General features: G+C 35.4%; 1 long non-coding RNA gene across 2 annotated transcripts; it reads right to left on the bottom strand.

The window, feature by feature from the left end:
- Nucleotides 1-8,016: 8,016 nt before the first annotated feature.
- On the bottom strand, nucleotides 8,017-18,382 carry LOC135152977 (uncharacterized). 2 transcript variants are annotated; one of them, XR_010292363.1, is made up of 3 exons: nucleotides 17,656-18,382; nucleotides 11,223-15,900; nucleotides 8,017-9,467 (listed from the first exon to the last, which is right to left on the bottom strand). It is a non-coding gene; the product is annotated as an uncharacterized LOC135152977 (long non-coding RNA). The 2 variants fall into 2 exon arrangements; XR_010292362.1 differs by lacking the exon at nucleotides 17,656-18,382 and having other exon boundaries at nucleotides 11,223-17,645.
- Between the last annotated feature and the right edge of the window lie 1,833 nt (nucleotides 18,383-20,215).

Genomic DNA, 20,215 nt, shown 5'->3' with positions numbered 1-20,215 from the left:
GTTAGAAAGGAGACTTATGTTCCAAAGCCTAAAACCAAGGTTTACAAGGCTATTGTTAAGGAAGTAAGTTCAGTCAAGAGTGAGCCAAATATCAGTCCAAGAGGCTCTGTTGTATTACCTGATAGAAATCAATTCTTTAAGTCTGCTGGACCCAATCAAGTGTGGGTCCCAAAGAATGTTTAATCAAGTTGTCTTGTGCAGGGTGCCAGTGGAGTTGTTCGAGTTACTTGGGTGCTTGACAGTGGAGCGTCAATGCACATGACTGGCACAAGATCCCTGCTGGAAGACATAAGAGAAGGAGCTGGCCCAACAGTCATTTTTGTTGATAATAGCAAAGATCGTACTGTGGGATATGGCAAGTACAAAATTGGAAGAATCATCATAGAGGATGTTGCTTTAGTTGAAGGACTTCAACATAATCTCCTTAGTGTCAGCCAGTTCTGTGACAAAGGATATTATGTTCACTTTGAAAAGGAGATATGTATCATCAAACATATCAAGGATAAGCGTCCTTCACTATGTGGCGTAAGGAAAGGCAACATATACGTAGCTGATTTGTCTTCAGGACCAGGAAACGAAGTTCACTGTTTCTATGCTAAAGCGTCTGCTGAAGATAGTTGGTTATGGCATAAGAAACTCTCACACCTCAACTTCAAAACCATGAACTCTCTAGTCAAGAGAGATCTAGTGAGAGGTTTGCCTTCCCTGGAATTCTCAACTGATGATCTCTGTGAAGCTTGTCAGAAAGGAAAAGCGAAGAGAGCATCTCACAAAGGCAAGACCATCAATACCATTACAGATCCACTCCGTTTACTGCATATGGATTTGTTTGGCCCCGTGAATGTTGCATCAATTGATGGAGGAAGATATGCCTTGGTTATTGTGGATGACTTCTCAAAATTTACTTGGGTTTACTTCCTTACTTCTAAGGATGAAACTCCGTTGACAGTGATTGATCATATAAATTTAGTTGAATTGGATAAGGGTGTGCCAGTGAAAGCTGTAAGGTCAGATAATGGCACGGAATTCAAGAATCAAACTCTAATCAACTTTTACTCTGAAAAGAGAATTAGAAGGCAGTATTCAACACCAAGGACTCCTCAGCAGAATGGAGTCGTCGAAAGAAAGAATCGTACATTGATTGAAGCTGCAAGGACAATGATTGCTGAAGCAAAGCTTCCTCTGTACTTTTGGGCTGAAGCTGTGTCTACTGCCTTCTATACCCAGAATAGAACTTTGATCAATAAGGATCATATGAAAACTCCATTTCAGCTGTATAACAACAAGAAACCATATGTCAAACATCTTCATGTCTTTGGAGCCAAGTGTTATGTTCTCAAAGATGGAGAAGAGAACTTAAAAAAGTTTGAACCAAAGGCATCTGAAGCAATTTTTGTTGGTTATACTATTAATGCTTATAGAGTGTTTGTAATTGATACTCTGTCAGTGAAAGTTAGTGTCAATGTAACATTTGATGACACTAAACTTCCAAGTTTACAATCTGCTGATCCATCTGAATCTCTGAAGTTTGACAACTATCCAGATTCTGATTCAGATGATGATGTGCCACCTGAGGTTGCAACAGGTGATGACAACAATGATGATAATGATCCAGGCAATGGTGGAGGAAATGGCAATAATGCTGGAGATTCCACTGATGCTAGTGGTGGATCATCAAGTCAACCTGGCAACAACTCAGGGGGAGCTGGTGGATCAACTAGTCATACACATCGGCTTACTGACAATACAGCTGAATCATCAAGGACACAACTTCCAAGGGAAAGGATCTGGAGCAGAGATCATCCCTTTGATCTTATTATTGGTGATCCTGATGTTGGTGTAAGGACTAGAAGTGCTACGACAAATGAATGTCTATTCTCTGGTTTTCTTTCACAGTTAGAACCAAAGAAAGTAGATGAAGCACTTGTTGATCCTGATTGGGTTCTTGCCATGCAAGAAGAACTCAATCAATTTGAGAGACAAGAAGTCTGGGCCCTAGTTCCAAGGCCAAAAGGAAAGTCTGCAATTGGAACTAGATGGGTCTTCCGTAACAAGTTAGATGGTGATGGCATTGTTGTAAGAAACAAAGCCAGACTGGTCGCAAAAGGTTATTCTCAAGAAGAAGGAATTGATTATGATGAAACCTATGCTCCAGTTGCTCGTCTTGAAGCCATCAGAATATTCCTTGCATTTGCTGCACATTTCAACTTCAAAGTTTATCAGATGGATGTGAAGAGTGCATTTCTGAATGGAAAGCTAGAAGAAGAAGTATATCTGGAACAACCCCCTGGTTTTGAAAATCCAGAATTTGCTGATTTTGTTTACTTCTTATTCAAAGCTGTCTATGGGCTCAAGCAGTCACCAAGGACATGGTATGACACTCTCTCTGAGTTTTTAATTGAAAATAATTTCACTAGAGGTGTCATAGACAAAACTCTCTTTTACAAATTGCATGATAATAATATGATATTTGTTCAAATATATGTTGATGATATTATATTTGGGTCAACTAACGATAACTTGTGCAAGTGATTTGCTAAGTTAATGCAAAGCAATTATGAAATGAGTATGATGGGTGAGCTATCTTACTTTCTTGGTCTTCAAGTAAGCCAAAAGGAAGATGGCATCTTCATTTTCCAGTCAAAGTATGTCAGAGGTCTTCTATGAAAGTACAATCTGGAAGACTCTTCTCCGGCAAAGACACCCATGGCCACTGCCACAAAGCTTGACTAGGATAAATCTGGTAAGAAAGTTGATATCTCAAGCTATCGAGGTATGATTGGCTCTTTACTCTATCTCACTGCTAGTAGACCAAATATTATGTTTGCAACATGTTTGTGTGCTAGGTTCCAAGCTGATCCTAAAGAATCACATCTTATAGCCATCAAAAGAATCTTTAGATATCTTAAGGGTACACCTGGTTTAGGTATTTGGTACCCTAAGAATACTGGTTTTGACTTAATCGGCTATACAGATTCTGATTATGCAGGATGCAGGATTGATAGGAAAAGTACGTCTGGAAGCTGTCAATTTCTAAGACGTCGATTGGTTTCCTGGTATAGCAAGAAGCAGCACTCAGTGTCTACTTCTACTGCTGAAGCTGAGTATATAGCTGCCGGAAGCTGCTGTGCTCAGATACTGTGGATCAGAAACCAATTGAATGATTATGGTATTTTTGTCGACAAAATTCGAATATTTTGTGACAACACAAGTGCCACAACCATTTCCAAAAATCCGGTTCAACATTCCAGAACCAAGCACATAGATATCAGGTATCATTTTATTCGAGAACATGTCATGAATGGTACGGTGGTGTTACATTTTGTACCCACGGCTGATTTAATCGCTGACATATTCACCAAACCACTTGATGAATCTACTTTCTCTAAGTTGGTTTGTGAGCTAGGGATGTTAAATATGACATGATTCTCATTGTATATATTTTTAATATGCTTTATATATTTTTATATAATTTTGTGAATTTTCTGTGTATTTATAGGTATTTTATTAGATTTTATATGATTGTCTGTATATTATTTGATAATTATCAGGGTAATTATGCACGTTTATATGTTTACCTGTAATTTTCTAAGTGCCTGATAACTCCCATGTATCATTCTCTAAGCATTTAGATAATTATTGGTATTTATTTTGTATTTTTCAAAATTAATTAAGCATAAATATTTGAATTTAAGTTAATTCATTTTTATGAATTAAAGTTGAGTTCATAAGTATTTATATTTAATTAAAGTTGAATTTCACAAAATATATGTGTATTATATACTATTGTTCTTATATTAGATTTTTGATTTAATGTGCAAAATGTTTTATTTCAAAATAAATCAAAAATTATATTTTTATACTATTTTTCCTTATTTTTCTGTTTGAAAAACTCGGCAAGACAATTTAAATCATTGTCTTACCGAGATTTTTAAACAATTTTCCTTTATTTCGCTCATTTTGAATGCGGCAAGACAATCCTAGTTATTGTCTTACCGTTTTTCTTTTATTTATATTATATTATTTACACAGCAAGACAATTACACACATTGTCTTACCGTGTTTACTTAAGCTTCTCGAGCACGCTATCCTGAGGCGGCAAGACAATTAGCCTAATTGTCTTACCGAGTTTTGAAACGGCAAGACAATCGGCCTGATTGTCTTACCGCGTCCCAAAACCCCGTAAGACAATATAAGACTTTGTCTTGTCTTATTTCTTCACTTCATCTTCTACATCTCTACACACAGACATATACACACACCCGCATACCTCGTTTTTCAAGTTTTTCGCTCAAAACTTGCGGTTTTCGGCTAGTTTTTCAAGTTTTAATCTCTAAAAACTTGTTGGTTTGGTTTATTTGCCTAAAAACAAACGAAACTCTGCCGATTTTTCGACTTAAAATTCGCGATTTTCAACCAAGTGTGCTGCGATTTGGGGCTTATACGAACTGGTTCTTGACTGATTGTGGGTAGTTAAACTGATTTGAAGCGATTTCTGCCCTTTGATCTTGTTTTTGGTGTTGAAATTCGAAACCCTCTTTTGTGATATTGGGGTGTTTTTCGAATTAATTCGGTTTATTTCGAATTTTTGGAGATTATTGGGGACTTGTGCTGTTTGAGGAACCCTTGCATTGGACTAATCTTGGATTTTACCACCGTTAAAATTAATTAAATTTTAATTCAGAATTAATTAATATTTCGAATTATTAATTAATTAATTAATCGTTAAATTAATTATTACGTGAAATTTGCGAGACATTTGAGAATTATCATTTTATTTGAAAAATTCTCGCTTAATTCACCTTTTAATTAACAAAATGGTTGGAAAATTCAAAATTATGGAGACGAACTACAATGGATTTCAAGACCCTGAAGCTGTTGCTGCCCGGTTCAGACCCTGGGTCAAATTTCTGAATGAACAATGCCTGGCGAGTATTGCTCTAACTGCCTCAGCTGACTTACAAATTCAACCATTGTTAATGGACGCCGGACGATCACAATTTCTACTGATATTGTGAATCGTGTTTTGGGTTTCCCCCGTGCTAACTTTGTTAATGCTCCTGAAGAACCAGAATTGATGCAGTTCTTCGAAACTATTCAATATCAAGGGGAAATTCACTTGTCTGACGAAAGGAAAACTGAAGCCAGAATGGGAGATTTTCTTCGTCAAGCTTGCAAAGGTGTTCTCTCCCACTGACAGGAGGAATTTTCACAACATATCCAATATACTGCAAGTGTTCGGAGTATGTATTGCTTTCAATCGTCAAATCGACTTTGGTACAACTATTCTGAAGGAGATTCTGAGAAAGATGGGACCACTTGGAAGTCGGAATGTGGAAACTAATGATAAAGTTGAATGCTTTTATCCACGATTCCTAATGCTGCTTTTAAATGATAAGATGACGGAAGCTGACAAGAACTTCTGCTTCAATGCTGAAAGACTCAATGTCAAACAGACAAGTCTCAAGCTGATCAACAAACTGGCTAAAGGCAACAAGTACAATGAGGTTCCACTCATTGTTACTTCTTTCATGTCGGAACGGTTCAATGCTCAACGTGTTCCTTATCAAGTTCAAGTAGCTCAACCACAACAACATCAACAACAACAGCAACAAGACCGGCAACTTCAACTTCAACTCCAAAAACCACCTCAACCTCAAGTTCAACAACAACAATCACCACATCACACCCCTGAGCCATCACCAGTTCAATCACCTATCCCCCAACGACAATTTCCATCATATGAAGATGAGCCTCTACCATTTGACTTCTTCGAAGCTCAACCATCTTCATCTGCACCCACACAACCTACCACTCAACCTCAATACTCTCCACCAATTCAATCAACCTCACAACCACTGCCATCAGATTCAGCTATCGATCCTGATCTTCAGGCATTCAGAGATGACTTACAGGTAGCTCAGGTACTTACTGACTTCTCATCTAACTTTAATATTAATATATCTGATTATGATTGTAACTTTGACTTGTTTTGCCAGCCTGCCAGCAATGAACCTGACAACACACAGGTTCATAACCCTGCTGATGATTCATTTCAACAAACTGTCTCTTCTCCAAACACTTCAACCAACACTACTTCAAAACCTGTTAAGAAGGTTGCCAGAAAGAGGATTTTGTGTAGTTTGATGGGTCAACCCGCAGCTCTATCTTCTCAAAAGAAACAAAGAGTAGAAGCCTCGGAGACAACTGCAGCCACATCCTCGCCTTCCCAAAAGGGCTTGGATTCTGATATGGCAATACAGTCTCTGGATTCATTCTCTCAACAGAATGAAGCCATTGAAGTTGACCGTCCAGCCACGGTATCCTGTACAGAGTCTAGCACTGCTCTAGCACTTACGCTAGTGCAAAATCAACCCAATACACAGGTTACTACACTTTCTGAGGGCACAATTTTTCAAAATAAAGTTACTATGTATAAAAACTTTGCTGATCACTCTTTCTTTCATGATCAGAAACTGCTTGGCAATGTGCAAATAGATTTGCCGTCACTGGCTTTCGGAGGACAATTTGTTCATCCACTACCTTTGAACCCATTTCAGGGAACATTGGTAGTATACACAGGTACAGCTGGAGCTATGAGTGAATCGAGTGATGAAAGGCAAACACCGAGCGATACACATGCACGTGAGGCTAGTGAAACAGCTTTGAGTGTACGTGAGGTGAGTGCAACCACTAACCCAGCTCTATTTGAAGAAAAAATTGCAAGGTTACAAGCTGAACTTGCCCGGATGATTGCGGAGATTGAAAGATTGAAAGGTGCACAACTGGTCACCTTAGAAAAGAAAGTAGAGGAGGAGCCATCCAGTTCGTACAGGGATGAGCTCAAAGCTGACATCCATTGTTTGACTGTCGAGATGAGATCCAACCATGAGCTCTACATGTCTAAATTTGATGAAATCGACAGCAAACTGGATAAACTTCTCAGGAACTCCAAGTCTGATGCTCCAACCTCCGGAGAGGATCCCTCAACTAAGGGGGAGAATAAAGACAAGGGAGGAGAAGACAAAGGAAACAGCTCCAACCAGAGTAACAAGGGAACACAAACACCAATACTTCTGATTCTGCACCTGGCAGAGAAACTGAAAAGTCTAAAAGCAAGCAACCCATGCATCAATTGGAAGACAATTATGATGCCTTTCCTAAGGAAATGGATGATGATGATGTGTTTGATGCCACTTACTGCCAAAATCATGAAGATGGTGCATTTGATGAAGCTTATGTGTTCCGAACTGAAGAGGAAGCTGTGGATCAAGAACATGAGGAGCTTGTGAGGAAGTTTAAGCTGGAGAATGAAGCTAGAAAAAGAAAGCTCAGGGACTTTCAAAAGCTTCTGGAAGACAAGCTGATAACTGAGGAGGAAATCAAGAAGGAAAAGCAGAAGATCTATGATGCTGCCTGTATGCAGAAGAATCTTGATGTTAAGAATAAAGTAGGTAAGAGTTGGGACATTGCTCGCAGAATTTTCAATGGACCTCAGAGGGAACCCTTCGATGACAGGAAGTTCATGTCTCTTATCTATGATCTAAGGGAGGTAAACCCTGATGAGGATTTGTTTATGCATTCCCTTTCTCTTGAGTTGTGGTACATTACTGTTGCAGTCAGGAATCTGCTAGATGAATGGGAGCTCATCATATACACAAGGCAAAACGGAACATTCAGACTCTCAGTTGAATTTCTAAAGTCATTCACTGTAACTGAGCTCTGGGTGCTTCGTAACAAAGTCAAGCGAAGCTCTAATTTGAACGAACTCCTTCGAGACAAGCTGATGGAACATGCTGAATTCAATAGTCCTCAGATTGTCAAGAATCCTTATTGTCTGAAGTTCATCTGTGACAGTCCGAGAATCCGGGGGTCTGGATTCTGACGTCACCACATAAAACCCATTTTTAAACACCTTTGAAAACCTGTATTTTTTTTCTAAAGATAATGAAATCAAAGAATTTAAAACCTGAAAACATTTAATATAAGATTTGAATGAGAACATAAATCGAATGATTTCAAAACCTGAATTTCAAACTTGAAAACCATAATAAAAGAATTTCAAGAGAACATTTAAACTTTAATAAATGATTCGAAGGAGAACATTTAAACCCCCTAAAAGCAACAGGATCGCATCCAGGTTACAGTATTGAAATTAGAATCTACCGCTATTATTACACAACATCTCTTACCAAATCAGATCATCTTCGATAAGAAGAATCACTGTCAACTATTTCAGCTTGCACCAACCTTATCAACTTTCCTGAACACTTCTCGACCACTGGATCCTCAACTCTGTCTCCTCGCCTAGCATTAGCCTTACTCACAATCTCAATCAATCATCTCATCTTTAAGCCTTTCTGAAATGGTTAAAAGAGAATAGCAAGAGTGAGCAACAATGCTCAGCAAGTAATAATAAACAATGATAATTCTGAAATGATATAACAGAAATTCACGAGTTCAAGATATAAAAGGATTCAACCTGAGTTCATGAGTTCATGGTATTGTATAGAATGATTTACAATACCTTGCAGCATTTAAACTGAGAAATTCAATCTTTCCAAAGAATTATTGAATTGGACTATCACATTTTAATCAAAACCAAGGTTAGGCAGCTGATCAGTTCCGCACTAACCCCGAGCAGGCCCCGCCATGCTCTATCACTGGATCCAAGGCACTCATTGGCCTAACATGACCACGAATCTGGTCCACAGGTTTATATAAAAACAATAATCCAATTCTCTAATTCAATTCAAGAAGCCAATGTAAATTAACAGAACATCATTCTAAATGTCATCAACAACAGAATAATTCCAATTCAAACTTTGATAATAATCATGATCCATCATTTCATAAATCACAGTTCAGGAAATCCTCAACTATTCAGTATCCTCCATTATCGGCTAAGCAACTGAATTTAGCCTGCTAAACCAGCATGACAATGGCGGGTTGAATAATCAAGAAGATCCCAATTCATTCAAAGCTCTAACTATCACTGAGCAACACATGCTTCAATGACAATCTGAACTTCGAATTAATTTGTAAAACGGAAATTCTTTAGAAACTTGAAGATTAGAAAGAATGGGTCAGAATACTCGCACTTTCGAACATTGAAAAGAAAGGTATGAATACTTGAAACATATACCAAAGGAATGGATCAGAATATTTGCAATATATCCAAGAGAAAGGTTTAGGATACTTGCAACACATATAAAAAGAATGGATCAGAATATGCAATATATCCAAAAGCAGGGTGCAGGATACTTGCCTTAAATCTGACTCCAGTCTCACATTTCAATCTCATCTTTCCACTTTCACAATCTATGCATCTCATAGTCTCTAGACCATCTCTGGCTATACTCTATCTACCGTACATCTTCGCTTCGCTTACTCGATTCATCCCTTATTCGCTTTGTAACACCACGTGACTTTCTGAACGTCTTCGGGCATACACGTCTCGTCCAAATCTTTTACGAGAATAAGATAACACTATAATCACTAAACAATCGATCGCATATACATCTCACGTATATCAATACCCACTTATATATCCCTTTAAACTTATCAGATACCACGTAACACATAAGCATGCTTTAACTCTAACATATAGTCAATCATATTCCACATAACATATCACCAATCAATTATCATATAAATCCTTATCGAAAATCCGACATCGTCTCGTCTATGTATAAGACTATCCACCTATTATCTTATCCCAATCATTAATCAACCAACAAAATCCAATAGCTATAATCCATATATTCTTATCCAATATCAATCATACGAATCATTTATCACTTCACAATATCAAAACTAACACGTACTTCACATAATCATCACCTGATAGCACTTAGATCACATATTATCACATTATGCATACTTATCAACAATTATTCACCTTATAGACTCAGCCATATAGTCACATCATATTAAAATAGATGTTATAAGCTTCTGTCTCTCTTTCGTTTCACTTGATTCCGACTTACGGATCAAAAGTTATGCTCAAAACAGTTTTCTCACTCTCCTATCGCCACATAACACATCAAACAGATAGCATACAACATATTTCATATAAGGTCTCCCATCCCAATTGATATTAAATCAAGTCTTGGGTTTAAAATGATTTTTCGGAAATTTTCTGGAATTTTTAAACATTTTTCGGAATTAAAATCGATAAAAGAATCACTTTTCGGATAAATAATCAAGTCCCAAATACTTGAAATTGGACTTGAAATCATTCATAAACAATTATCGAGCCTTGAAAATAATTTGGAAAAATATTTTAAAGCTCGAAACTATTTTTCGGAATTTTTAAATCAAAAAGGATTAATTAAATCCAATTAATTAACCAATTAAAATCAATTAATAATTAATTAAAATAATTAATCAATTAATATTTAAATTAATTGACCAATTAAAATAATTAATTACTAATTAAAATTAATTAATAAACTAATTTAGATTTATTTTTGAATAAACAAATAATTAAAAACTATTTTTGGAATTTAAAATAATTAAATAAAACAATTTTAGAAAATTAAATCAAAAGGTTTATTTTGTAAACTTTTGAAAGTTTTGTCCAGGGTTTAAAGTGCAACTTTTCAAAGTTACAGGGGGTAATTCATAAGTTTCAAAACCTGAGTACAAAAACTTCATCATCTTCAAAACTTCGGTGACCAAACAGCAATAAGCCGCCGGCCATCACACTAACTTGCCGGATTTTCGTTTCCAGGCGTCCTCCACTCACCATCTACTCCAGATCAGTAGTACACACACCCATAAATCAATCCCCCATCTTTAATTAGGCAGAAGTCGCGCGAATTCGCCGGAAAATCCGGCCGAAGTCGGCGACTTCCCGCCGCCGATGGCGGCGATTCGAGCCACCTCCGCTCAAACCAAACACACCAGCATACTCCCCTTTCTCTCCTCCTTCTATTCATATATTCCACTACTGCCCAGACTTAACGGATCAAAATTCCGGCGAAGAGCTTGAGTTTTCCGACGAGGAACCTCAAGAACACCAAGAACACTCAACTCAAGAATTAAACCACTGTTTCTATATGATTCCGAACCCCAAATTCAACATATAATATACCAAAACGACGAGAAAAGCACGTACTACAACATGGTATCATCAAAATCATCAAACAATCACGTTTGCAAAAATTCATATCTCAAATCAATATAACTCGAATTTTCAACAATTAATAATAATTTACCTGTTGAATCTGCACACAAACGAAGGATTAAACTATAATCTACACGTCGATAGCTTCGTTTTGACTATTCATACACCTCCATCGGATTCCAATAACACCTTCAAATCTTCGTTTGATTATGAAGAACACGAAGAACACTGCTCGGTTTCTCTCGGTATTCGTGCAGAGAAACTGGTGAAATGATTTTACGGGTGAAAATAAACTCTAGAAAGGTCTATTTATATTTACAAATAATTGGTACCCCTTTGGATCGTATATGACATGAAAATACGTATTTAATAGCTTTATATTAATAAAGCGGGGTCCAATCGGTACTGGTTTTCAAGATAATCATCAAAACGGGGCTTTTTAATCAGTCATTAGTATGCGGGTCCCACTGCAATTATTACAAGATAAGGATGAATCAAAATATCTAGTTTCACGTTTATCGAGACAACAAGATAATTATCAACAATTAAAATACCCGAAAAACTCCGCCGGACCGACTCCGGGGAAAACCGTACTCCGGATCGAAAAAGTCAAAACACGAAAAATGTCCGGAATATTCAAATTAGGCTAAAGGTTAGTTTTGTTGAAACTTCCGGAAAGAAAATTTGCTACCTCGTTACGAGTGGACGGTTTTACGGAAGTCAAATAATTAATAAATAAATATAAATATACACAATTAAATCCGTAAATCGATTATAAAATCATATAACATTCCATAAATCGATATGAAAATATCCAAATAAACTATATTTTCTCATGAGCATATAGAAATTGAAATCTCGCGAATACGAACACATATGAGCATTCAGGTCAATAAACTAGATAACACAAAATTCACAAAAATTCATATATTAATCATATCATATTAATAATTAATCATAACTAATTAACAAACAAATTCACCAATACCACTTAATCACATAACACATATATTCACATAATATTCATACAGAATTTTCAAAACAATATATGAAAATCAGTTTTGAAAATACAATTATTTATCAATAACACAATAACCCGGGGTTTAAATATAAAACTTTGAAAACTCATTAAACTGGAATAAAATATTAAATCTTATTCCTTTCTTTTTAAGAAAATCATTTATAATATTAACAAAAATATTTTTAAAATCCGGGTTATTACAATCTACCCTCCTTATAGGGATTCCGTCCTCGGAATCAGAGAAAGAAGGAGAACGCATAATTAGTATAATCCATATTAATCCACAGAACAAGTATCATCATATAAAACTATTCACATAATCAATTCACTTTTCAACTAAAGCCAACAATAATATTTAGACAAATAGATTTATAATAATCAAATCTAAATTTAATAGTATGGGATATTACATTCTACCCCCCTTATAAGGATTCCGCCCTCGGAATCCGCGAAGAAAACTAAAACGTATCATTTGTAAAATCATTGTACACGCTTCATAATATCACATGCTCATCCGCCCTTAATCAACCTTGGCATACCTTCAAAGTTAAAGAAATAGGAGAATCAAAGCCTTCGCAATTGCAAACTTCATTTCCCAAGAATCACTGTTTGGGAAAATTTGGGGGAACAAGATGTTTTCAAAATAGGTCACATTGGAATACAAGAGTGACTGGGAGATCAATACGATCAATTGAACTTCATGTTGCGTGTCCATATTAGACACTACTAAAGGTTTTTAACCTTCTTGTAATCACAACACACACAAGTGATGGCGTCCCATCCAACTCCTATCACACAGACAGGTATACCTTGTGTCCCCTATACATAGGGTTGTTCATCCCAATCAGATAGAAAGAATCCAAGAAATCTCAAGGAGCATCAAGGAACGTTAAGGTTTATTGAGAAATATATTAAGGAATATCGAAAAGATATCAAGGAATATCAAAAAGTGTCAAAGAATATCAACGAATATCAACGTATATCAAAAATATCAAAGAACGTCAAGGAATATCAAAGAATATCAAATAATATCAAGGAATTCCACTGTTTCTTCATAAACACGCCTTTATCATACACCGATTCAATACCAACTCACACCAATAATCAATATCATTATCATCTTAGAATGTGAAAAATTGAAAATCTCATTTATTGAAATGATATCATAATAACTCACTGATGAAGAACATAATCAAAAGAATCTTTAGTTGAAGAGAGGTATTGCCAAGGTCTTCTCAAATTCCCACTCTACTTTACGAAATCGCTATTCGATTTATGTCATCCTTTCAACGTTCTCGATAGTCGATTGACGTTCGTTCGTAGCAACCTCGTAAAATTCATAGTAGACGTTATCGCTCGTAATAAGTCATGACCTCCACTTCATCCCCATTATCTGTGAAGTCACTAGCAAAACACGTAGCATATCATCGATTGTATGGATCGCTAACCTGTGGGTTATGGGCCCACCTTGATATCGTTTGAAGTCCCGATTAGCTTGAAGCGTCGTCGTCGAGGACTAACGTTCTAACTTACTCGTAGACATCATCTCTAATAACTGGACTCAATTCCACGTACTCTCTATCATTCACTTCTCACCTATCAACCTCTATCTACCAATCTCTCCTTCTAATCCCATACAACTCATACTCTACACTTACTCTTCATATCTTCACTCAAAACAATATACATCTTCCAAATATCTGACATGGTCAACATACTATGAACCATGCATTTATATCATCCTCAAATCAATACAATAATCCAATTTCAAATATGCAGTATAGTCAGAATACTCTGAACTCTGCATTTTCACCATTCTTAACTCAATCATTCACTATCAAACTCTTCTATCCAGGTCTAATCTGGACACTTCTCACTATAATACCATCTCGATTAGTCAATATACTAGGAATCATATGTCTAAACTTAAGAATCCCAATCTCTTTAAATATCCACACTTAACTTGATCATCTAACTAGACTCTATGCTTCACTCACATCTCTAGACTATGTCCAAATAGTCTCACAATACCTCGATATGAGGTCACACAACGTCTATCCTATATAAAACTTAAAACTATAATCTATATTCAAATTCCAATAACTTGTAACCTGTTGCTCTGATACCAACTGTGACAGTCCGAGAATCCGGGGGTCTGGATTCTGACGTCACCACATAAAACCCATTTTTAAACACCTTTGAAAACCTGTATTTTTTTTCTAAAGATAATGAAATCAAAGAATTTAAAACCTGAAAACATTTAATATAAGATTTGAATGAGAACATAAATCGAATGATTTCAAAACCTGAATTTCAAACTTGAAAACCATAATAAAAGAATTTCAAGAGAACATTTAAACTTTAATAAATGATTCGAAGGAGAACATTTAAACCCCCTAAAAGCAACAGGATCGCATCCAGGTTACAGTATTGAAATTAGAATCTACCGCTATTATTACACAACATCTCTTACCAAATCAGATCATCTTCGATAAGAAGAATCACTGTCAACTATTTCAGCTTGCACCAACCTTATCAACTTTCCTGAACACTTCTCGACCACTGGATCCTCAACTCTGTCTCCTCGCCTAGCATTAGCCTTACTCACAATCTCAATCAATCATCTCATCTTTAAGCCTTTCTGAAATGGTTAAAAGAGAATAGCAAGAGTGAGCAACAATGCTCAGCAAGTAATAATAAACAATGATAATTCTGAAATGATATAACAGAAATTCACGAGTTCAAGATATAAAAGGATTCAACCTGAGTTCATGAGTTCATGGTATTGTATAGAATGATTTACAATACCTTGCAGCATTTAAACTGAGAAATTCAATCTTTCCAAAGAATTATTGAATTGGACTATCACATTTTAATCAAAACCAAGGTTAGGCAGCTGATCAGTTCCGCACTAACCCCGAGCAGGCCCCGCCATGCTCTATCACTGGATCCAAGGCACTCATTGGCCTAACATGACCACGAATCTGGTCCACAGGTTTATATAAAAACAATAATCCAATTCTCTAATTCAATTCAAGAAGCCAATGTAAATTAACAGAACATCATTCTAAATGTCATCAACAACAGAATAATTCCAATTCAAACTTTGATAATAATCATGATCCATCATTTCATAAATCACAGTTCAGGAAATCCTCAACTATTCAGTATCCTCCATTATCGGCTAAGCAACTGAATTTAGCCTGCTAAACCAGCATGACAATGGCGGGTTGAATAATCAAGAAGATCCCAATTCATTCAAAGCTCTAACTATCACTGAGCAACACATGCTTCAATGACAATCTGAACTTCGAATTAATTTGTAAAACGGAAATTCTTTAGAAACTTGAAGATTAGAAAGAATGGGTCAGAATACTCGCACTTTCGAACATTGAAAAGAAAGGTATGAATACTTGAAACATATACCAAAGGAATGGATCAGAATATTTGCAATATATCCAAGAGAAAGGTTTAGGATACTTGCAACACATATAAAAAGAATGGATCAGAATATGCAATATATCCAAAAGCAGGGTGCAGGATACTTGCCTTAAATCTGACTCCAGTCTCACATTTCAATCTCATCTTTCCACTTTCACAATCTATGCATCTCATAGTCTCTAGACCATCTCTGGCTATACTCTATCTACCGTACATCTTCGCTTCGCTTACTCGATTCATCCCTTATTCGCTTTGTAACACCACGTGACTTTCTGAACGTCTTCGGGCATACACGTCTCGTCCAAATCTTTTACGAGAATAAGATAACACTATAATCACTAAACAATCGATCGCATATACATCTCACGTATATCAATACCCACTTATATATCCCTTTAAACTTATCAGATACCACGTAACACATAAGCATGCTTTAACTCTAACATATAGTCAATCATATTCCACATAACATATCACCAATCAATTATCATATAAATCCTTATCGAAAATCCGACATCGTCTCGTCTATGTATAAGACTATCCACCTATTATCTTATCCCAATCATTAATCAACCAACAAAATCCAATAGCTATAATCCATATATTCTTATCCAATATCAATCATACGAATCATCTATCACTTCACAATATCAAAACTAACACGTACTTCACATAATCATCACCTGATAGCACTTAGATCACATATTATCACATTATGCATACTTATCAACAATTATTCACCTTATAGACTCAGCCATATAGTCACATCATATTAAAATAGACGTTATAAGCTTCTGTCTCTCTTTCGTTTCACTTGATTCCGACTTACGGATCAAAAGTTATGCTCAAAACAGTTTTCTCACTCTCCTATCGCCACATAACACATCAAACAGATAGCATACAACATATTTCATATAAGGTCTCCCATCCCAATTGATATTAAATCAAGTCTTGGGTTTAAAATGATTTTTCGGAAATTTTCTGGAATTTTTAAACATTTTTCGGAATTAAAATCGATAAAAGAATCACTTTTCGGATGAATAATCAAGTCCCAAATACTTGAAATTGGACTTGAAATCATTCATAAACAATTATCGAGCCTTGAAAATAATTTGGAAAAATATTTTAAAGCTCGAAACTATTTTTCGGAATTTTTAAATCAAAAAGGATTAATTAAATCCAATTAATTAACCAATTAAAATCAATTAATAATTAATTAAAATAATTAATCAATTAATATTTAAATTAATTGACCAATTAAAATAATTAATTACTAATTAAAATTAATTAATAAACTAATTTAGATTTATTTTTGAATAAACAAATAATTAAAAACTATTTTTGGAATTTAAAATAATTAAATAAAACAATTTTAGAAAATTAAATCAAAAGGTTTATTTTGTAAACTTTTGAAAGTTTTGTCCAGGGTTTAAAGTGCAACTTTTCAAAGTTACAGGGGGTAATTCATAAGTTTCAAAACCTGAGTACAAAAACTTCATCATCTTTAAAACTTCGGTGACCAAACAGCAATAAGCCGCCGGCCACCACACTAACTTGCCGGATTTTCGTTTCCAGGCGTCCTCCACTCACCATCTACTCCAGATCAGTAGTACACACACCCATAAATCAATCCCCCATCTTTAATTAGGCAGAAGTCGCGCGAATTCGCCGGAAAATCCGGCCGAAGTCGGCGACTTCCCGCCGCCGATGGCGGCGATTCGAGCCACCTCCGCTCAAACCAAACACACCAGCATACTCCCCTTTCTCTCCTCCTTCTATTCATATATTCCACTACTGCCCAGACTTAACGGATCAAAATTCCGGCGAAGAGCTTGAGTTTTCCGACGAGGAACCTCAAGAACACCAAGAACACTCAACTCAAGAATTAAACCACTGTTTCTATATGATTCCGAACCCCAAATTCAACATATAATATACCAAAACGACGAGAAAAGCACGTACTACAACATGGTATCATCAAAATCATCAAACAATCACGTTTGCAAAAATTCATATCTCAAATCAATATAACTCGAATTTTCAACAATTAATAGTAATTTACCTGTTGAATCTGCACACAAACGAATGATTAAACTATAATCTACACGTCGATAGCTTCGTTTTGACTATTCATACACCTCCATCGGATTCCAATAACACCTTCAAATCTTCGTTTGATTATGAAGAACACGAAGAACACTGCTCGGTTTCTCTCGGTATTCGTGCAGAGAAACTGGTGAAATGATTTTACGGGTGAAAATAAGCTCTAGAAAGGTCTATTTATATTTACAAATAATTGGTACCCCTTTGGATCGTATATGACATGAAAATACGTATTTAATAGCTTTATATTAATAAAGCGGGGTCCAATCGGTACTGGTTTTCAAGATAATCATCAAAACGGGGCTTTTTAATCAGTCATTAGTATGCGGGTCCCACTGCAATTATTACAAGATAAGGATGAATCAAAATATCTAGTTTCACGTTTATCGAGACAACAAGATAATTATCAACAATTAAAATACCCGAAAAACTCCGCCGGACCGACTCCGGGGAAAACCGTACTCCGGATCGAAAAAGTCAAAACACGAAAAATGTCCGGAATATTCAAATTAGGCTAAAGGTTAGTTTTGTTGAAACTTCCGGAAAGAAAATTTGCTACCTCGTTACGAGTGGACGGTTTTACGGAAGTCAAATAATTAATAAATAAATATAAATATACACAATTAAATCCGTAAATCGATTATAAAATCATATAACATTCCATAAATCGATATGAAAATATCCAAATAAACTATTTTTTCTCATGAGCATATAGAAATTGAAATCTCGCGAATACGAACACATATGAGCATTCAGGTCAATAAACTAGATAACACAAAATTCACAAAAATTCATATATTAATCATATAATATTAATAATTAATCATAACTAATTAACAAACAAATTCACCAATACCACTTAATCACATAACACATATATTCACATAATATTCATACAGAATTTTCAAAACAATATATGAAAATCAGTTTTGAAAATACAATTATTTATCAATAACACAATAACCCGGGGTTTAAATATAAAACTTTGAAAACTCATTAAACTGGAATAAAATATTAAATCTTATTCCTTTCTTTTTAAGAAAATCATTTATAATATTAACAAAAATATTTTTAAAATCCGGGTTATTACAATATCAATGACGATGTCATAAATACCTTGTATTTGAATGATGAGTCCTTCCCCAAGTACCCTGTGAACCAACTGATCCTTGCATCTACTCTCCTGAGAACCAAGGGATTCGCTTCGAAAGAGAAGGCTGATGCTGATAAAGTTATAGCTGACTACTGTCTTCGGAATGGTATTTCTAAAAACACAAGGAAGATGAAGCAAGTCACGAAGACTCAGCCTGCTAACTTTCAGGAGGACCCTGTGGATTTGGAAGTTATGCATCAACTGGCTCTGGCTAACGAAAGGAAGAAACGTGGTGAAGCCACTACTGCAGAAAAGCCATCCAGGGAAGAACCTTCAACTCCTATTCTTCACAGTTCTGATACCGAAGAAGGAGAAGTTGATCTGTAGATTTATATAGGGTATTGTAATATATGTTCTAAATGAACACCCCTTTTGTAATCTACTTATTATGTTTGAATCTGGTGAATGTCTAATGAATACCAAAAACTTTTGCTATTTATCTTTCAATGTTTAATCCTTTGTCTTATCAGTTAGTTGAGTTATCCTCTCAATAATTTGCATGTTATGTTAACAGACAAATAGGCGGAGATTGAAAGGCATATGTTAAGCCTATTTGTATTTAAGAGGAATCAACTCAACTCTGATAAGAAAGCAATTAAATAGCAAGTACTGTTATCCGGAATCCGTACGAAGAACGTCAAATGATTTATTGAAGATTTTATGTCAGAAGAATTTCAGGATGCTGCTGCAAACCACTGGAAGAAGTTCATTAATATGATCAAGCCTCGGTGTATAAATAATATTTTGTAGCACGTCCAGAAGATCAGAAGGTATAAAGTTTCAATACTTTATTTATTTAGAAGATTCCATTATTATGTCTACAAATGAAGAAGAACTCAGAAGACGAAGAATCGACGAACAAGTCACAGCTTAATTGTTTAAATGACAAGGAATATTTAATTGAGCTAGTTACAGATGAACCAGACAGTACATTTGTGTATCAGCTCATCAGATTAAATATTCTACGTCAAAAGAAAGTGGTCGTTCAATCAAGTCGAAGATCTTAATTGTTTACAGAAGACTGAAGACTCTGAAGAAGAAGAAAAGGGATAATTGATATCTAATTATTTAATCCACTTCTCAAAATAATTATATGTGATGTGTAATTTATTTATTAAATTAATTATATCTCAAATTAATTTAATTTATAAATTTATGCATTTAATATAATTAAGTGGATATTAATTGGTTAATTAATTAAAAGAAATAAGGGTTTGTCTTGTTGGATCAAAAGGAAAGACAATTTCAATGATTGTCTTAAGAAACAACAAGGTAAGACAATCAAACAGATTGTCTTACCGTGTCATTTCACTCTTCCAACACACGGTGAGACAATCTCAGTAATTGTCTTACTGTGCCCCTCATT

The sequence above is a fragment of the Daucus carota genome, chromosome 5 (genome assembly GCF_001625215.2).
Source record: "Daucus carota subsp. sativus chromosome 5, DH1 v3.0, whole genome shotgun sequence".
In the NCBI taxonomy this organism is placed as follows: domain Eukaryota; kingdom Viridiplantae; phylum Streptophyta; class Magnoliopsida; order Apiales; family Apiaceae; genus Daucus; species Daucus carota.
Note: the sequence above shows the minus strand (reverse complement) of the source record. Positions and strands in the feature narration are given on the sequence as shown.